The sequence below is a fragment of the Pelodiscus sinensis genome, chromosome 2 (assembly GCF_049634645.1).
Source record: "Pelodiscus sinensis isolate JC-2024 chromosome 2, ASM4963464v1, whole genome shotgun sequence".
In the NCBI taxonomy this organism is placed as follows: domain Eukaryota; kingdom Metazoa; phylum Chordata; order Testudines; family Trionychidae; genus Pelodiscus; species Pelodiscus sinensis.
The window spans coordinates 55,468,797-55,487,211 of NC_134712.1; the positions used below are offsets into that span (position 1 = coordinate 55,468,797).

At 40.0% G+C, this 18,415-nt stretch overlaps 1 long non-coding RNA gene across 1 annotated transcript in view; it reads right to left on the minus strand.

The window, feature by feature from the left end:
• The window catches only part of LOC142826714 (uncharacterized), a 71,125-nt gene that overhangs the window by 15,586 nt on the left and 37,124 nt on the right, over positions 1-18,415 (minus strand). The window contains exon 3 of the long non-coding RNA XR_012900922.1: positions 14,140-14,253. This is a non-coding gene — a long non-coding RNA (uncharacterized LOC142826714). The remainder of the gene's footprint in view (positions 1-14,139; positions 14,254-18,415) is intronic.

Here is an 18,415-nt window from a genome sequence, read left to right on the forward strand (position 1 = left end):
AGATAGGTTCTCTGTGCTGGTATAGAACAAGATTCAGAGGCTGGCATCATCCTGTGTCAGACAGGTACCTCTCAGCTTAACCGTTTCAAGAAGAAAAGTTGCCAGGCATTGAAAAAAAAATGATGTTGGGAAGATAGAACTGAGCTTTCAGCTGATTTTGGATCTCACTCGCAGTTCTGATTAAGAAAAGAGATAGTGGTTCTAGAATCTATCTTTATTGTGGATAATTTAGTGAAGCCTCTGTTCTGTCAACAAAAAAATATCGCAACACCAGAAAGATCTCTTTGATTCAAAGAATTTTTATCCTTAGCTTTGAATAGATATTTTGCTAGTTGTTGCAGAAGATGCAATACATGTTGGGTTTTTTACACCTGGTCTCACAGTGGCTCTTGGCAGATGGAAGTGAATCCAAAAAATGGGGAGAAAATTGCTAGTACAACATATCAGTGACTCCTTTTTGTAATTTCAAGTGCTGGCTTCTGGCTTCAGTAATGCCCTGCTACAAGACTGATGTCTCTGCATGCCATGCCTCTTTCAACCTGTCTCGTTTTCTTGATCGAGAACTTGGACATGCTAAAACTTTCCAATGTGAACTGATGCATTTACAGATGGTCTGTGATAAGTGTAAGCAGGTTATGTTGAAATTGAACCCAAAGAAATGTGAGCTGTTTCAGAAAGAAGCAACCACCCTCAGGTGTACAATCAGAAAGGAGGGAATTTCCACTGACAAAGAAAATTAAAGTGTTACAAAACTGACTGAATCCTCCCCTCACCAACTCCCCACATGCATACAGAGTTTCACAGGGCTTTATTCCTAGTATAGGAGCTTCATTTCTAGGTTAGCCAATATAAGTCAAACTGTCACATGGGTTGGGTGAAAAAGGAAAACCACTTCTTCAAGTCACTGAACCTCATTTGGAATGTATTGAGTTGAAAACCTCTTGTGACATCAGTCTTAGGCATCCCATGTTTCAAAACCTCATTCATATTAAACCCCGCTGTTAGTATGGACAGAGTGGGGTAGTACTGGAACAAGGATATGAAGAAGCTGAAAGGGAATGCAATAAAATGCACTGAATACAGGAAAAGCCTCTATTCTGTTAGCAAAAAAATTTCACAACACCAGAAAGGCCTCTTTGGCAGTCATGAAATCTACTGACCTTTTCGCTCTATCTATGAGACACAGCTGTGCTCACGATGAAGCATGCATTTTTACAAGGGTTCTTTAAATTCAAGAATCCTGAAGGGTATCTGTCCAGGTGGTTCAAGAAATTGTGGTGTATGATGTCATAGTCAGATGCAGACCTAGGGAAAAAGCATAGAGATGCTGATAATTTGTCCAAGTGGTCTTGTAGAAGGACTTAATCAGATTACTGCCCTAATCAGGAGAACAAGGGGTTGACTGCCCAAATGCAGGAGTGTGCCATAGAAAGAGAGAAGAAGAAAAAAGAGAGAGCGCAAGCCCATAGTTCAGTTTAGTTCCGTTCCAAAGGCGTACAGAAGAACAAATGTTCCGATTTCCGCTGCTAGGACAATGGAGGCAGGATTGCTAGAGTGGACCTCTGAACAGTTAGATTTCTCCAATGGAGGTTCCTGATATTAAATAGTATGAGATTAGAAGCTCAATTGGCAGTTCTAGTTACCCAGGAATATTGTATTCCTTAATATACCAAAGGAAAGACTTTTCATTGGGAACATTTAGAATTTAAAGATCCAATTTGTACACGAAATTGGGTAAAAAAAACCATGTGAATGATGGGTACAGATAATCACCAGATTCTACCACATTCACTGAACTATCAAAGCATGAAGATTATTCCATAGCTTTAAAAGTACTGGATATTTGGGGCTACAACTTTAGCCAAACAAGGAGAGAATTTTGTGTTAGGTACTATGTGGCTGTAAGCTAGAAGGGCCATCCCTCTGCATCTCCTCCTGAAAGGGGCCATGCCTCCTTGTTAGTTGCATCTGCTAGACAGTGTTTCTCAAAGTCTGTCTGTCTGTGAGCATTTGTTTGACTGTGTGTTTGGCAATAGTTTGAAAAGAGCAGCAGTTGGAAAGTTTGAAAAGTGTGAATTGAGAGTGCTTTGTTCTAGGTGGGCCTTCAGGGGCTGTTTGGATCAGAGGCTAGGTTTTTGAGCCAGCAGCCTTACAAAAAGGAAGCCAGAGCGAATGCAGTGAGCAGCAAATGGGGCAGCAGCCAACAGGAGAGTTTGCATGGGAGTTCATCCTGGGAGAGCCCCATAGTGTTTGGTGGTTCTTTTCTTGAATTTTGTTTCTCTCCTGCCCTTCAAGGAGGCATTTAAAAACATCTGAGGAATCTCTCTGAACGAAGGCGGGTATGGATGGTGATAGGTCTGTTGTTGTTACCTGCACAGCATGTGCCATGTTTGTCTTCCTCTTGGAAGATAGAAGGGATTTCATCTGCACTAAGTGCAAGCTGGTCTCCATTTTGGAATAAAAAATTAGAGAACTTGAGGCCCAAGTGAGGCCCGACATCCTCAACCCTACATTCCATCAGAGAGGATGAAGACTTCCTTGATAGAAGACAGTATTTAATACTGCAGGCAAAACAGGCAGAAGAGCCAATGAGGGCAGTACAGAACAAGGAAGAAAACTGGCAGCTTGTAACCTCCATGAGAAGGAAGCCAACTCAGGTATCCCCGATTCTGGTGGAGGTAGGTAACCACTTTCAGGTTCTTTGCACAGGCACTACTATGGAGAATACTTTGGCAGGGTCCTCTCAGGGAAGAGATCAGAAGGAGTCTACCAGAAGGCATGGGATGCGTAGTCCTAGTGATGGAGGTTCCACAACCACCACCCCAAGAGAAGAAGATGGGTGATGGTGGTTGGGGACTCCACCTTAAGAGAGATGGAGTCATCCATCTGCCGACCAGACTTTGAATCTCGAGAAGTGTGCTGCTTACCAGGAGCTAGAATTCAGGATGTGACCAAGAGTCTTCCAAAACTGATTAGATCTTTGGATTGCTACTCCTTCCTGCTTCTCCATATAGGAACTAATGATATGGCCAAGAATAACCTTGAGCAAGTCACTGCAGATTATGTAGCACTGGGAAGAAGGATCAAGGAATTTGAAGCACAAGTGGTGTTCTCGTCCACCTTCCCAATTGAAGGAAAAGGTCCAGGTAGGGATTGTTGAATCATGAAAGTAAATGCGTGGTTGCGTAGGTGGTGTCAGAGAGAGGGCTTCGGTTTTTTCAACCATGGGACTCTGTTTTGGGCACAGAGATTGCTAGGAAGAGATGGGATCCACCTAACCAAGAGAGGAAAAAGCATCTTAACAGGCAGGCTTTCAAACCTAGTGAGGAGGGCTTTAAACTAGGGTTATTAGGGGATGGTGATGGATAGCCCTGAGGATATTAGGAAAGCCCTGAGGATATTAGGAAAAACTATTTCACTAGGAGGGTGGTGAAGCACTGGAATGGGTTACCTGGGGAGGTGGTGGAATCTCCATCCCTAGAGGTTTTTAAGTCTTGGCTTGACAATGCCTTGGCTAGGTTGATTTAGTTGGGTTGGCCCTGCTTTGAGCAGGGGGCTGAATTCAATGACCTCCTGAGGTCTCTTCCAGCCCTAGGGTTTGATGATTCTATGAACGTGGTCTGTGGCCCCCTCTGAGAAAACTGCTACCAGGCTGCTCCGCTTTGTTTACTTACCAGCTATGCAGCCACAGATCCTCATGATTCCCATTGGCTGCGGTTCACAGAGCCAGTAAATAAACTGGAGTGGCCCAGTAACAGCTTTTTCAGAGTGGGTTCATGGACCACTTAGAGCCTTCTTGGATCAGAACAAGAGTGGGGGAATTAGCACTTTACAAGGGGGAGTGTCCTTCTAGAGAGTACTTGGATTAAGATTTGTCCTAAATCTTGCCTGGATACATAGCCTAGGGTAGTGGTAGCAGCTCGCCTGCATTGAGAGCATCATGGCTCTATAGAAGCACCTATTGGTCCCTGGGGCAACAGCAGTTCTCCTTGGTGCTTATCTTTGGCAGCAGGGAAGAAACGTCTATAAATTCCAGAAGCCTCTCTTGAGATGAGCATCTGGTCCAGCCTTTTATAGTTCCCCTTCCTGTCCTGCCCCTCTCCTTCTGCTGTGCAAAACCTCGGGTGTCAAACCACCAGGCAGCAAGCAGGACTCCCTCTGTCTCCGCTTGAGGGGTCATGCCTCCTTTCTATGGTGGCCATGATAGACAAAGGATACAGGATGTTTGTGATGAAAAGAAGCTGCCTGCAGTGAATATTTGTTACTGTCAGACTGTTCTAAGAAGTTGCAGGTGAATGAAAGAAGGGTTGATATCCAGGCTTACTTGAACTAATGCAGGCTTAGTATTGAGCACAGTAAGTGCCATATGGTCAAAGGTTGTGGGCTGAGGGAGTTCCCCAAGGAAAGTATGGGGACAAGTAAGATTCAGAAATGGACAGTATGTTGAAAGCGAGAATAATGGAGAACAAGGGAATAGCTTACTGGCTAACGGACAGTGGTATCAGACTGAGGTATCCACTAATGGAAAGGGTAGTGTGCAGCTTTGCAGCTGTTTTAAAAACATCTACTCAAGATGAAAAGGACCTGGGTACATTTTACAAAGATACAAAGGTACATTTTCTTTACAAAGGTACATTTTCACACTAGAAATTGACATGACAAACTAGCATCAATATCTTTGCCAGTGTAAAACTGATATATCGCAAAGCCCCCAATTCTGCTAGCTCTCATCAGTGGGACAACAGTATACAGTAAGGTACAATACTGAATTGGCAGCAGAGTGCCAATAACTTGTGACATGTTACCTGAGGCAGCTGGTCCTCAGGTCAGTGAGAACAGGCTATTCACACTGTCTCTCCATTTTTGTGAGAGACTTTGTAATCATTGCCTTGACACAGCCTACCTTTCAAGTCCCTGACAAGAGATCAGGGGATAGTGTGATATTAAAACCTAGACATCTTTTCTCTTGTCTGGATTTTCTGTCACAATGCCAGTGGCAAGGTGTGCAAAGTTCTGGCAGCATAGAACACTTTGATATATTTTTCCCAGGCTTCAAACGAACGGTTAAACAATGGACTTGTGACTTCAGGGCAAGCAGTGGTAGCCAAGAGTTTTTAAGGAAGCTCATCTTCTTCATGTTTCTGGCATTAGTTTAAATATTTTGCAGAGTGGAGGGAATGTATGAGAGAAATAGACTTGTTAGTGGTTTTTTGAGACTGCAGGTTTGATGCCTCAGGTTGTTTTCTGGTCCACACAGGTTTGCTGCTCTCACTATAGGTAAAACAGAGGGCATCCCTTCATCAAAGGTTGAAAATGGCTCTTTTAAGGCACAGACAGGAATAGCTAATTAAAAAAGGTCCTTGAAATAGATTTAGGTGGGGCTTTTTTGACAGTGCAATCTATATATTAAGTAGAAAGATTGCATCAGAAGGATAATGGTTTGGTTATCCTTTAGATTTACTAGAACTTCAGACAGAGTGCAACTCTTGTATGAAGATTTTTATCAATTAGAAGATTTTATGGTGACCCCAGTTTTGTTTTTTAATAGTGTGGTGGCTTGCCTGGCCACATGTCTGTGGAAGTGTGATAATAGCCACCTTCCTTCAGGAGTGCAAAGCTTCATTATTGTAGACATTGTGCTTTCAGACAGAGGCATCAGCTCAAAAAGCATGAAGGTTAATCGTAGCTCTACTCTTCCCTGCTACAATAACACCTGAAATATCATGCTGAGTTCTGGGCAAGTCATTGCCAAAAAAAAAATTGACAAACTGGAGAGAGTTCAGAAAAGAGCAACTAAATAATCACAGGGCTGGTAGAACTGATATATGAGAAAAGATTACAAGATCTGACTATGCACCATTTAGCTTGGGTAAGTGACAACTAATACTCAAGTCTACAGTTGTTCATTGTTGTCATTTTTACTAGTGGAAAGCACCAGAAACTATGGTAATAGGGGGCATGTAAGATGAAAAGAGGTATAAACATCAAGAAGAAGAATTATAATTTGGGGTAATACAAGTGCACAGAACTAAGAGGGAAATAGTATGGAATTACAAATGGGAAAATGTTGGCAGAATACTGAGGGAAATTACCTACCAGAGAGAACTAATAGGTTGTGGAATAGATCTCCCAGAAAAGTCATTGTCATCCAATTGCTGAATCCATTGAAAACAAGACTGAATGGGAAAAGGTACTGGAGAGAAGAATCTTCTGTTCAGATTCATTTACAACACTGCTTAGCAAAGCAGCAGAGTCCTATCAACAGGGTCTATCAACAGCAGAGTCCTATCATCTGTAACATTTTCCATCAGGAGGAAAATTATGTTGGAAGTTTTAATTTGTATTTTAATTAATAATAATGCATTATGGGAAAGTAGACCGGATGATCAAATAGCAGTTAGAGATGTAAAAGATCTAATTTAGTGTGTCTGCTCAGCAGACTGGAAATTTGCTTTGTAAACTAACTGGTGACATGCTTTGTGAGTACTTAGACATTTCCGAACCTGGCATCACTGCCTTTATTTTCTGCTTTTGAGTGACATAACACAATCAAGTGAAAAAATAATAGACCAAGTATTTCAGGTGCAACTTTGTAAACTATTCAGAGAAAAGTCAAAATCACTCAGGTGACTTAATTTTTTTAAGAGTGTACACAGCACTTCTGTGAAGCTGTATTGCATCTGTGAAAATCCTCTCAAAGAAATCCAGTTTTTCTCTGTGTACGCTCTCTGGTATCAGTAAAATTGCAATGGTGCTTAACAGGGATCATTGGGATTGATCATAATGTTGAGGTCACATTATTGTGTCTGGTTCTTCCCTGACTGGCTCAGGAACACCATAGACTTACAAGGGCATTTTCACTCATTTTTCTAGGAGGCAGGAATAGTCTAATTACAGTTATAATTTGTGATTAATATAAAATCTGGAAATTGTGGCTGCACCATTGATTTTTTTTTAAATTGTCAGATTTTATATGTGGAAAATGGAACCCAGAGAATTCTCTCTGACATTAAATGCCTCGTGTCTCTGTTTGTGGATTAGGCTCTCCACACCCCTAAGCTACTAACTCGTTTAACTCCCTGATTTATGCAGTTGGGAAAATATTGAATTCTACTGCATACATTCCATTACAATCACCTGCGATCTTTTTTGCTAAATTGACAAAAATGTTGACATTTGGCTTACATGTGTTTTGATTTGTTGACTTGGGTATATGTGTAGAACAGACCATTTACCTCACAACAGACATGTGGCCAGGCTGTCAAACCACTAACAAAAAGGCCTCAATTCATTTGTAGCTCCAGGGCCTATATATATAAGGGCTGACTAGATTAGTTTTGAGGGTGTATGGAGAATTTGGACAGAGACAAAAGGAGACAATACTGCAACTGCAGCATCTAGCAGAATGTACTTATATGCAATTCCCAGAAATCCACTGCTGCATCTAATAATTTACACAATGTCAGACAGGCAATAGGAAAGTAGCTAACCAACTTCTTTTTTCTATCTTAGGATGCGTCTACCCAGCAACATGATTTCAAAATAACTAATGTTATTCCTAAATAACTTAGTCTCTGTCTACACAGCAGGCAGTTATTTCAAAATTATGTCAAACTACTGTCAAGCTGGAGGAGTTCTTACTCCGACTCCAGTAGCCCTCATTATATGAAGAGTAAGGGAAGGCAGAGTGCCCTATTTCAAAATAAATGCTGTGTAGATGCTCCCAATTTTGAAATAAGCTACGCAATTGATACAGCTCAATTTGTGTAGTTTATTTTGAGTTAAGCCTTGCTGTGTAGACGCACCCTTAGATAGCACCTCTGATATTGGGGCCAATGTGGTGTATGCTGGTGGATTTTTCCATGAGCACATAACCCAATAAAGAAAATGGATCATCTTTGCATAAAATTTTGTGCTCACAAAATTGCACACAGCAGTGACTTTTCACATCTCTATTTTAAATGCAAAATAATAAATCTCCAGAGTTTTTTCTGTGAAATGGAGCTGACAAAGCAGTAAAAATGTTTGTGGGGAAAACGTAGCATCTTCACAGTGTACCCTAGTTCAGTGATACTCCTGTGTTTTTGTTGAACATTCAGAAACAATCAGAAAGAGCACAGCTCCGCATGCTATCATGGTCTGAACGCCATCTCCAATATAACTGCTTAAAAAATATAGAAGAGTTCATCTATAGACCCCTAAAGCAACTGCCACATGGGCTTCTCTCATGATATCCCATTATTACAAAAGGGGAAGCTTAATCAACAACTAAAACCCTTTCTGCTGTGCTTTCCTTGAGATTAATGCATCAAAGGGTGCTCTGTTTCAAGGGTAAAGGTCACTTTCACAGATTCATTTCCCCATAAATCTCTGACTACTTCTAGTCTTCCATAGAGCACTAGGATCCCTTGTGCTGGCTGTATTTTCATAAACACATTTGAAGAATGAAACAGCAGTATTGTGGTTGAGAGGGGAAAAGACCCACTTGATTTCTGCTCTTTGAATATATCTGACATAGGTTTTCCTTTACGCTGTTATTATTATTCAATGTTTGTTGCATGGTGTCACAAAGACCTCAATCAGGTTCAGCACCCCTTTGTAGAAGGTATTAAATACACATAGAAGATGTTGTCCCTGCTTTGAAGGGCTTACTATCCAACTAGACAAGACAAACAAAAGTTGGGAAAAAGTAGACAAAATACACAAGCAGTGAGATTAACAAGATGGCTGCCTATGTCCTGTTACTTTCATATTTTTGTTTGAATAGAAGCATGAGAGAAAAAAGGGAAGGAAGAGACCACATAAAGTGAGGCAGGAGCTAAGAAAAGAAAGTACATGGAAGGATGGTTGGAAAGTAGCAGGTAGGGCTGGGGGTGAGTGATTCACTGTGAGGATGTTGGGTTTTTTTCCCTTTGGTCCTGCTGTTGCTCTTCCAGTCTTGCTACCTATGTGTCTTTTTGGGACCAAGCATAATCAAGCAGGGACTCTACCAGTGCTAGAGCTTGAAACATTTTATCACAGCCTTTGACATTCTGCAGTGTTCCCATCTATTATCTGCTTCCTTTCTATGAACATTTGAGCAGTTAAGTCTTATTTGCACAAGTGCTCTCAGAAAGCAAGCTTTAAGCCTTTCCCTTCAAATATATGGTCAATTTTCTGTGGGAAGAGATGATGATTGTAGCAGGGGCACAGAGTTACCCAAATCTCTCTCCAGAATCTTGGAGCAGAGACAATTAAAATGAGCCACACAAGAATCTGATGGTACCCTTTGCAATACAGACTGCACAGACCCACACAATTGCTTTATGTGAGTGTGATGAGAAAGATTACAATTTTAGCATTTTACCTAGACAATTAACCTTAAAGTTGCATAATGTTGCTAAGCCTCATGTCCTTATCAAGGCCGGCCTGTCTCAGAAAGGACAAGATTTAAAATGTTCTAAAATGCTCTAACCATGCTTGTCTACAACCTTCCTTTACACGTAACACCTTCCCCTAAGAGATTCAGCGCCCGAAGGGACCCTGATAAGAAGTCCATTCATTTAATTAGAAAGAATACAAAGACAGTGAGAGTTATTATATCGGTCACAACTAAGCAAGCTTGCTAGAATTTAGAATATTAAGTTATCAGATACTGACAACAAATTGTTCCCAGTCAGTCCAGGGCATTGCAAAATAATAACCTCAATATTTGTAAATAAGTGATCAGTTAATATCAGGAAACAGTGATCTGCTCAGAGCCATTCCATGAATTGAAAAGAGGCTTTATTTTTCAAGCAAGTTATTCCCTGCAAATTATTTTGTCTCCAACTTATACAACTTTTTTCATTTGGGCATAGAGGAGATGAAGAGGTTTTTCCCCCATCTCCTTATTGTTTTATAAAATAAATAAAAAGTCAAGACAAAGTTGGTCCCTCTCTTCTGCACTTTTTTGCTATTTCTCTCCCCCGAACTAAAATAGAAATATGCTGAGGCCATTCTTCATTTTCTATGTATACTTTGATTTGCCATCCTGAAAATCTAAATATATCACCTGTATTTCCTTTCCACTTTAAAGCTGTGGTTTTGGTTTTGTCTTATTTTATTGATAGACTTATCATTGGTTGTGATGCTCATAAAAGAAGTGATGACAACTATAATGGAACAATCTAAGATAGGGATCTCTTGCTCTAGTAAATGTTTCTTTCTATTCTTTTTCCTGTTCCTAGTTGTGCAGCAATCCATTCTTCTTCCTGAGCATATTTAGGGATATTTTGGACCCTCCTTCATGAACCCAATGTCAAGAGTATAGAATTCTGCTGAATAGTAATATTATCCTGCTAGCCTTTCCATCATTATGACCTAGATTTACTGTTGCTTAACTTCCCAGAGATTAAATAATTTAATTCTAAATGGATCCCTTTTTACTTATCACTCAATCTTTTTCATGATTATTTGTTCTACACCATCTTGCCTACCAATTATCCTTTTATTTTCTCCAGATCATTTTCACAATGCTTGGAAAACCTTTACTTATGTTTGGAACATATGGGCTACGTCTACACTGGCCCCATAATACGGAATAATCATGCAAAGCAGGTAAGTCAGAATAGGGAAATCCGCGGGGGATTTAAATATCCCCCGCGAATTTAAATAAACATGTCCGCCGCTTTTTTTCCGGCTTGGGGAAAAGCCGGAAAAAAGCGTCTAGACTGGCGCGATCCTCCAGAATAAAGCCCTTTTCCAGAGGATCTCTTATTCCAAACGTTCAAGTAGGAATAAGAGATCCTCTGGAAAAGGGCTTTATTCTGGAGGATCGCGCCAGTCTAGACGCTTTTTTCCGGCTTTTCCCCAAGCCGGAAAAAAAGCGGCGGACATGTTTATTTAAATCCCGCGGGGGATATTTAAATCCCCTGCGGATTTCCCTATTCTGACTTACCTGCTTTGCATGACTATTCCATATTATGGGGCCAGTGTAGACGTAGCCGCATGTGTGAAAAAAAGATGGTAATACCAATGAATAAAGCCAGCTGTAAGAAGAGGTTTAACAAAATTACTGTAATCAATGGATACTATCTCACTACCTTCCAATTCTTAAATTCAACAAGAACGTCAAAGGCTCGGATCTGCAACATTTATGTTAGAGTCTCAATCAGTGCCTCAGGAAGGCTGAGTTACAAGAGCATCAACTGAGAAGAAGGATAAAGACTGAACAGGAACAACAATAAATGAAGATCTTATTTGATCAGAAAACAGATTTCTTCAGTGCAATGAAAACTGGCAGCTTCTAGAAGTCGTGGTTTGAAATGGAACTTGAACAGAATTAAGGCACATTTCCAAGGAACTGAGACAAGTGCTTGGGGTGAATTGATTGATTACACCTTTCAGTTTAATATGTAACAGATTATTTTAATGAAACATTTTGAAGTCCTCTCCCTTTTCTTTTTTTTTTTTTTGCCTTTGTTTTTTCCAGTAGAGCACACCCCACCTCTTCAGGATACCACTTGCTGATTTTCCTCTTGCACTCGTATTTATCTTGCCAGCAGTATCAGAGGTCCAATTTATTCAGCACCTACTTCTGGGATCCAAGCACCATGGCAGACTGTTGAGCTTCATCACCCAAGAGATAAAACCACAAATAATACTGTTCTGCCTCCCCCCTTCATAGGAGAATGATGCTTTGTTGCCAGCCACAGCACAGTTTTAAACTTAGTTTCATCCCTCCCAACAATCAGAAAAGGCGGACCTTTGCAGCATATAAATAGTATGCAAGGCATTAGACATGCAACTCTTCATTTCACTGTACCATAAATTAGAGACGTTAAATTTTGCATGGAAAGAGAACTTCTTGCCCAGTTTGGGCTGGAGATCAGTCTATCTGGTTGAGATGTGATTGAAAAGAAAAGAATGACCCAAGTATATTCAGCAGGAGACTCTCGATCTGCTTTGAGTGAAAAACAGTAGCCAGTGCACTTCCCCTGTTCCCTGTTTTTATAAAGCTATAGAGATTTTTTTAGCAGTGGGGGGTGGGAATGGGAGATCGGGGCGGGGGAGTTCTTTGGTGCGGCCTGCAGTGACACAGCAACCCAGACATATGGTGTCATTATTCAGCCGACACAAATTTGACACTTGGTGAATTTATTATATTTTGCTTTGCTCCTGGTGCCTGAACGGCTTTGCAACTGTCTCTTCATAGGGCCTGTCACAGATGTTGATGTATTTTCCTCCTCCACAGCCAGGTTTTACTGTGGAAACTGATACAACTTCACGATAGAATTTCTAGATGAATTATTCACGCATTGCATGCTTTCTGCACACAGGGGCTTGGAAGAAATCCATCCTATTCAATAAATGGTCTCTTTAATCCCCTTTAACAGAGCATTTTCCCTGAGTTTAAACTGTTTCTATTATCACCTTTGTGAACCTAATGTTTTGGATCACATATTTACAGTTAATAGCCTGGTTACATTTTTCACTATATTTCACCTTAATGTGCAATTAAATCAGCCAGACACAGAGATGAATATGATAGGTCCAAGAGACAATAAACCACATGGGCCAAATTCTCATCATCTCAACTTCTGCTTTCTTTCTTTCTTTTTTTTAATTTGTAGGCCATTCCATGTCCAGTGATTTATAGGGTAATTCCTGAAATATCTCAATGCTTGTTGTTGTAGACAGAATGGGTTGCTCTTAATGCCAGTACCATCTGTGGAGATGAGTTTTTAAATGAAAAGAATGTTCAGTCTTGATGGGAGAGAGTCAGATGAACTCATCACTACCCCCTGAGAAAAGATTAATGAAATGAAAACATATCATACCCTTTTAATACCTGGAGAAGTAATAAGGATCCATCAAGTGACAATATTGACTCCAGTGCCCGTGGGTGAATAACTTTAACATGACATAGAATATCTGTCCAAGAATTAAGAACTATATTCACAGTTTTAAAAAACATTGACCCATCATTATATAGTATTAGGACTTTTGCTTCAATTCTCCCTCCCACTCAGCTCCACCCCTCCACAAATCCAGATTCTAATTCCCTTGTTCACAATGAATAGTCCCACTGAAGACCATGTACAATGTTTTTATTTTCTTATGGTAGTTTTTAAATCACAGCTGTTGCAGATATTAATTCTCTAATCCAGTTTAGGTGATGTCATTTAAACAAATTCTAGTAAAGCATTCTTAAATGGATATGAATGATAAAGTTTTAGAATAATAGAAGTGTTATTATATGCTGTTTAAAACTAGCCAACTAGAAATGTAGTTAGCAAATTAAATCCTAATTTGTCTTTCTTCTTACTTGGTGTCGTGTGTGCAGCAATACAGTCTGAACTGCTTAATTTCTAGCAACCAATTAAATAAGTTTCCAAATGTTGAGTGGATTCCTTTCTTGGTACAATTGCATTTCTTGATGAATTTCCACATGCTAGGATTCCATCTTTCAACCCCCCCCCCCCCCCCCCCCAGCATTAACATGCAGAATTCACTGAGTACCTGGCTTCTACCCAAGTATTGTAAACCCTCTGGTCTAAAGCCAATATACAAGTATTATTATTATTCTCCCAAAGTTGTTAGCTTATAGAGTAACTTCAAATGAAATTCTCATTTAATTTGAACAGAAACCCATATTTCATGTCTACATTCAGAGACATTCTGCTTCTGAAATTTTGCACCAAAACAGTTGTATATTATTAAGAAAATATTACTGTACTTAAGAAAAATGCTTTGACTTTCACGGTTAGGTCACTGCCACATGGTTAATTGGCCTCTGTGCCTGGCAGAGGAATGTAAGACAATTTTTGTAATTTGTTTTTTCTCAGTAAGGCCATGTCAACACTAAAAACGTTTGCAGATGCCACAGTTAGTGGCATTAATGACAAAAAGTCACTACAGGTCATATACCGCTTATGTACCTGCATACTTGACTTCTTGAGTCAGAGCTGTGCGTGCTCACAGGACTGTTTGTATTGGTTCACAGTGCAGTGCACTATGGGGTGCACTAGTCTTTTGGGATGTTTTGGGAATTCAGGGGTGGGCAGGAATGAGTCATCCAGGTGTGATGTCAAAAAGGGGTAATTTCCCATCTTGCAATTGTCTCCATCCCATAATGTCATCAATATCCCATAATTGTCATGCCTTTAACCCACATACCTGCATGGCCTTCCTCCCTGTCATCTTTGACAGAAGCATGGAGTCTGCACAGCTCTGCACTACTGCCATAAGCATTGCAAGCACAGAATGCCTGGTCTTCCAATATTTGAAGAGCTGCAAGAAGAACTGAATAATCAGGGAACATGACATTTTACTGGAGGACAGATTGCTATAGGACAGTGGTGAGATTATTCAAGATTATTGGTTAAATTCAAAGCATAGCTATAGAGGATGGAGCACCACGTCAGGTCCCAAGAAACAAGCACAGAGTGTTGGGATTGCATCATAATGCAGACCTGGGATGATGAGCAGTGGCTGCAGAAATTTCCGATGTACAGGCCACATTCCTGAATCTATGTGCTGAACTTTACCCAACTGTCCAGTGCAGGAACTCCAGTGAGAGAGCTGCACTGACACCTGAGAAAGGATTAACAGAAATGGGGTTCCCAGTTGCGGTGGAGCAACATAGGGCACACGTGTCCCTACTTTGGAACCAGATCAAGTTACCACTACATACTGCCGTGAACATCAACAGAAAGGGCTACTTTTCTGTAGTTTTGCAGGTTTTCTTTGATCAGTAGAGGTGCTTCGCTAACATCAGTGCTGGCTAGTCAGACTTGCATTTTTAAGAACACAGGACTATTCAGAAAGCTATAGACAGGGACTTTCTTCCCCAACCAGTGGACTGCTGTTTTTGCAAAGCCAATAACAACCATGGGGGACCCAACCTTCTCCTTGTTGTCCTGACTCCTGAAGCCATACACCAGCCACTTTGACAGTACCAAGAAAAAAATTAACTTCTACCTCAGCAGATGCAGTAAAACAGCTGAATGCACTTTTGGTAAATTGAAAGTATAAGAGTAAATAATGTAAAAACACCCCACAGGTTATAATTGCCTGCTGTGTTCTGCCTAATAGCTGTGAATCAAAGGAGGTGTTGGAGCTGAGGTGGAGTGGCTGTCTGCAGAATTTAAAAAGGTTATTAGAAGAGCTCAGCTTTGAGCTATACAGTTCATGGAGCCAATCACAGTAATGCATTGTGGTGTACTACGCTCTACCTGGCCCTGGTGTACAGAATTGTGTGGTGTTGGATGTACAACTATGAATATAACACTGTCAGCACATCTATTAATTCTGTGGTGCTTGCTGTACATTTGTGACATTGTGTTTGTCATGGATCTTGTAAGTTGAGCATAACAAAAATCAGTAGGTGTACTGTGGTATATGTTGTGAACAAAAATAAAGATTAATTATTTTCCAAATAATAGAATTGCATTCAATAACAAAACTGATGCAAAGAAACTGAGTAATTTAAAAGCAAATAAATTAAAAACTTAAGAAATTAGTAGAACTTAAGGAGAAAGGACTTTCATATCCATTTTAGCTGTGTATACAACTGGACTATGTCTAGACTACAGGATTTTTTTTTTTAAAGTGGCCTTTTTTTGAAAAAACTTCACCTGCATCTAGACTGCCGCCGCGTTCTTTCAAAATTAAATCAAAAGAATGTGGTGGGTTTTTTGACAGCGGTAAACCTCATTTTATGAGAAAGAATGCCTTTTTTTGAAAGAGCTCTTTTGAAAAAAGGTGTTGTTAACCGCAAACAGGGCTTTTTTAAAAGACTGCCTGGGTGCTCGCTTTCAAAAAAGTGGATCGCTTTTTTGAAAAAGTTGTGGCTGTCTAGAAGATCTCTTTCTAAAGGAGCTTTTTCAAAAGATTCTTTCGAAAAAGCTTCTTTCAAAAGAAGCATGTAGTCTAGATGTACCCCTACTGTGACAATCACAGATCAGTAAGTGTGAAGCTATGGTTGTCCTAAATGTCTCCTGTTGTGGAGTGATTGTGATAGGATTGTGGGCCCTGATACCATGTTGAATGGTGAAGGAATATAGAGAAATGCTATAATGACTATCTCCATGGATTGTAAGGGGAAACAAGCCCAGGACTGTGGAACGCATAGCTCCACATGAGTCTGCAGCATCGGTGTGTGCTACAGGAGAAGCCCATTTGGTCCTTGGGCCTCTCCCTCTTCTTTTCCTGTTAGACCTTTCTCCTGTCCAATCTTTCTTTCTCCAGGCTGTCTGCAATATTCATCTCTTGGCCCTTTGATCATGGTCTAAAAAATAAGATGGGTGAACTAGAGTGCCTCGTGTTAAAGGAGGATACTGATATAGTAGGCATCACAGAAACCTGGTGGAGTGAGGACAATCAATGGGACACAATCATTCTGGGGTACAAAATATATCAGAAGGACAGAACAGGTTGTGTGGGTGGGGGAGTGGCACTATATGTGAAAGAACATTTAGAATCAAATGAAGTAAAAATCTTAAATGAATCAACATGTTCCATAGAATCTCTATGGATAGCAATTCCCTGCTCTAATAAGAATATAACAGTAGGGATCTATTATCGACCACCTGACCAGGACAGTAATAGTGACTATGAAATGCTAAGGGAGATTAGAGAGGCTATCAAAATAAAGAACTCAATAATAGTGGGGGATTTCAACTATCCCCATATTGACTGGGTACGTGTCACCTCAGGACGAGATGCAGATACAAAATTTCTTGATACCTTAAATGACTGCTTCTTGGACTAGCTGGTACAGGAACCCACAAGGAGAGAGGCAATTCTCGATTTAGTCCTGAGTGGCACACAGGATTTGGTCCAAGAGGTAACTATAACAGGACCGCTTGGAAATAGTGACCATAATATAATAACATTTAACATTCTTATAGTGGGAAGAACACATCAGCAGCCCAACACTGTGGCATTTAATTTTAAAAAGGGGAATTATGCAAAAATGAGGAGGTTAGTTAAACAGAAATTAAAAGGAACAGTGACTAAAGTAAAATCCCTGCAAGCTGCATAGACACTTTTTAAAGACAACATAATAGAGGCCCAACTGAAATGTATATCCCAAATTAAAAAAAATAGTAGAAGAAGTAAAAAAGAACCACCGTGGCTTAACAACCATGTAAAAGAAGCAGCGAGAGATAAAAAGGCATCTTTTAAAAAATGGAAGTCAAATCCTAGTGAGTTAAATAGAAAGGAGCATAAACACTGTCAAATTAAGTGTAAAAATTTAATAAGAAAAGCCAAAAAGGAGTTTGAAGAACAGCTAGCCAAAAACTCAAAAGGTAATAATAAAATGTTTTTTAAGTACATCAGAAGCAGGAAGCCTGCTAAACAACCAGTGGGGCCCCTGGATGATTGAGATACAAAAGGAGCACTTAAAGATGATAAAGTCATTGCAGAGAAACTAAATATATTCTTTGCTTCAGTCTTCATGGCTGAGGATGTTAGGGAGATTCCCAAACCTGACCCGTCCTTTGTAGGTGACAAATCTGAGGATTTGTCACAGATTGAAGTGTCATTAGAGGAGGTTTTGGAATTAATTGCTAAACTTAACAGTAACAAGTCACCGGGACCAGATGGCATTCACCCAAGAGTTCTGAAAGAACTCAAATGTGAAATTGCAGAGCTAGTAACTATGGTTTGTAACCTATCCTTTAAATCAGCTTCTGTACCCAATGTCTGGAAGATAGCTAATGTAACAACAATATTTAAAAAGGGCTCTAGAGGCGATCCCGGCAATTACAGACCAGTAAGTCTAACATCAGTAGCAGGCAAATTAGTTGAAACTATAGTAAAGAATAAAATTGTCAGACGCATAGAAGAACATAATTTGTTGGGCAAAAGTCAACATGGTTTCTGTAAAGGGAAATCATGTCTTACTAATCTATTAGAGTTGTTTGAAGGGGTCAGTAGATATAGTGTACTTAGATTTCCAGAAAGCCTTTGACAAGGTCCCTCACCAAAGACTCTTACGTAAATTAAGATGTCATGGGATAAGAAGGAAGATCCTTTCATGGACTGAGAACTGGTTAAAAGACAGGAAAGAAAGGGTAGGAATAAATGGTAAATTTTCAAAATGGAGAGGGGTAACTAGTGGTGTTCCCCAAGGGTAAGTCCTAGGACCAATCCTATTCAACATACTCATAAATGATCTGGAGAAAGGGGTAAACAGTGAGGTGGCAAAGTTTGCAGATGATACTAAACTGTTCAACGTAGTTAAGACCAAAGCAGACTGTGAAGAACTTCAAAAAGATCTGCCAAAACTAAGTGATTGGGCAACAAAATGGCAAATGAAATTTAATGTTGATAAATGTAAAGAAATGCACATTGGAAAAAATAACCCCAACTATACATATAACATGATGGGGGCTAATTTAGCTACAACTAATCAGGAAAGAGATTTTGGAGTCATTGTAGATAG